Below are 2,869 nucleotides of genomic sequence, written 5' to 3'. Positions count from 1 at the left end.
TCCCCAAAGCGGAGCCCCCCGCCCCTGCCGCTGTGTGTGTGTGGCTGTGCACGCTGGGAACACATGTTCCTCACGTGCTCTAAACTCACGGGCGTCGTGATGTTCAGTCGCCTGTCCAGAAGCCACCCCAGTGCAGACACACGTGTGCATGCACCGTGGACGGGCCAGCTAAGCCCGGGCGGAGTGCCAACCGCGGGGGTCTGCGGAAGAGGGCAGGGGCGCTCTGCACGCTTCGGCCTTTTGTTTTGGCCACTGGGGGCCATCTCGACCTGCAGAGTCCCAGACTCAACGCGCTGAGTCGTGGGACACAGGACAGGCCGGCTCCGGGGAGCCCCGCAGAGGCCTCCTGCGCTGAGAGCTGGAACGCCAGAGCCTGGCAGTGCTGAGCCGACACCGGCTTTGAACACCCGGCCGCTAAGGAGAGAGCCCGCGGCGCTGGTTGTGGCCCCAGGGCTCCTTGGTCAGACAGCCTGGTGGTGCAAGAAGCCCTCCTGGCACTGGAGGCCAGCGAAGGGTGCCCTCGGCTGGCTGGGAGGGACCTGCTCGTCCCTCAGCCCTCATGAGACCCTGCTCACGTCAGTGACCGAGGTAACGGCAGGAGCCAGACGTGGCCCCGAGAAGTCTGCATGGACGCCTTCCCCGTCCCAAGGACAAAGATGGAACTGCGTGACAGGACAGGACAGCCACCGCCTGAGCCTGCGGCCAGTGCTGGGTCACTGACGGGGGCCGGCTGGCTGGGCTCTGTGGACAGGAGTGCGGAGCGCCAGGGCCCAAAGACACAGGGGACTCTGTGGTCCTAACCCACACCTTCCTGGCCGGCACCCCGAGGGCAGGCGACCCCTGCGGCTTTGGGGCAGCTCACACCAGGAGCAGGGGTGCCCGACCCACCTGGCGCCTGCCTGTGCCCACGTGGGCTCCGGGAGGGAGAGGGTATCCAAGGACCAGATGACCAGACACCACGGGTGTGTGGGGTTTGACTAGGTCCCCGAAAAGGCAAGGCAACGGGCCGCGGTCACTGTGGGGTGGGCTCTGCCCATGGGGGTGTCTGGCAGCCGACAGGAGGCATGGGGCTGCCATGAGCAGTTGGGGCCCTGGCGCCCGTGAGTGCCTGCGCCCACACCTCACTGTGATGGGGGATGAGCAGTCTCGCTTCCTAAGTGGTCAGAGGGCGCCCCGAGTGTGCACATGGGGGGTGCTCCCCAGCTGCTCCCCCACGTCAAAACGGGAGGAGGAGCCGAGGCCGGTGGCCGCTAACTGGCCGCTGCACCCAGGGCTGCAGAATCGAAGTCACCGATGGCAGAGAGGGAGCGGTCGGGGGTGGTGGCTGGGGTGGCTCAGTCGCAAGCCCCAGGACCGCAGTGGACATGGGCTCACACGCGACGAGGCTGGAGGAGCCCGGCTGCAGGAACACAGGCGTACCTGAAACCTTCCCCACTGGGGCGCCCAAGGGCTGGGGTGCTCTCACCTGCCCGAGGGTTGGAGCGCTCTGAACTTCCAGGAGACGCGGGACGGCTGGGGCACCTCTCCAACATGTGGCAGCTGATCCCGTAAAGCTGGGCCAGACTGGCCCCAGTCTACCCGAAGGACAGGCCAAGGGCCAAGGGAGGGTCGTGGAGCCAGGTACCGGGTCAGCCTAAGGAAGAGGCTTCCAAGAAACTGCGTGGGCGGGGCCCAGACTGAGCGCCTGCGGAGTGGGGCCTCCTGGATGGGGGAGTCTTGGTCTCCGTTAGGGTGGATGAGGGCTGGCAGAGTGCTTTAAACGTGGATTAGGATTCAGACAATGGCCTGTCCCCAAGGGTCCAGGTTTTTAAACATGGATACCCCCTAAAAGGTCATGGGTTCGGACCCCATTACATACTGAGGGTGTTAAATGAAATCCCGATTCCTTGGCGTGTCCCAGGGCGGGCCCGACTGGGTCTTGGAGTGTAACGAGAGGGTTGAGGCAGGCGGAGGCACGTGGGGACAGACAGCTGCCTCCCACCACCTCGCGAGGCCTTCGGATCCCCCAGGCTGTGGAGCAGCAGCCTCCAGCATGCACTGCCGCCGGCCCAGAGTCCCGGGAGAGGCGGGCAAGCCCACCTCCTGGTGTGTCTGCCTCAGGTTCTCACAGCACTCCCCACCAGGAGCATGGCAGCGATGGCGGGACCGTGGGCAGGTGCCAGGGCCGAGCTGCCACCTGCTTCCCGACACAGGGGACACGCTGGGCCGTGGGGGGCTGGACGGGGCGACCCTGAGCTTCCCATCCCAAGAGCCAAGACCAAGAAAGCAAGCGGCCAGCCCTCCCTGTCCGCGTGTGTCCACGTCCCCAGGCCTGGAGGACATGCTTGCCGGGTTCCCGGCGCTGTGACTGCTGCACCCCTCCTGATGCTGTCATGGCAGCAGCAGGACAGCAGGATGGTGGCTGACCACGCTGTCACCGTCACATGGCTTTCCGCGAACTCTCCTGATGGAAACCAGAAAGCACACGTGCCGGCCGAGCCTCCGCCTCTCCAGGGCGGGTAGCCACTCACGCCGTGCTTAGAACTGTCAGCACCCTGGGACCTCCGACGTGGACCGTCTCGGTCGCTAAGCACGAGTGTTCTAGTGCTATGGCCACAGCAAGTGGGGAGCCGCAGGGCGGAAGGGGGCCCAGCCCATGGCAAGAGGTGCTCCCCCTGCTGGAGACCTGGAAGACGCAGACAGACTCACCTACCAGGAGAGAGTCCAGCTCTTCTGAGCAGAGAGGAAAGGGGACGCGGAAGGCGCTTGCACTGCTGCGGTTTCAGGAACTGAACACTTAAGGTGCCTCAAGGCAGGCACAGAGGACAGTGGCCGGGCCCCGGCCCCAACCACAGCCACAGCTGCTCCCTGAAGGCCTTGGGGCACCCGG

This window comes from Tupaia chinensis, unplaced genomic scaffold (genome assembly GCF_000334495.1).
Source record: "Tupaia chinensis unplaced genomic scaffold, TupChi_1.0 Scaffold000214_1, whole genome shotgun sequence".
NCBI classification, from domain to species: domain Eukaryota; kingdom Metazoa; phylum Chordata; class Mammalia; order Scandentia; family Tupaiidae; genus Tupaia; species Tupaia belangeri.
This window is presented reverse-complemented; position numbering follows the sequence as displayed.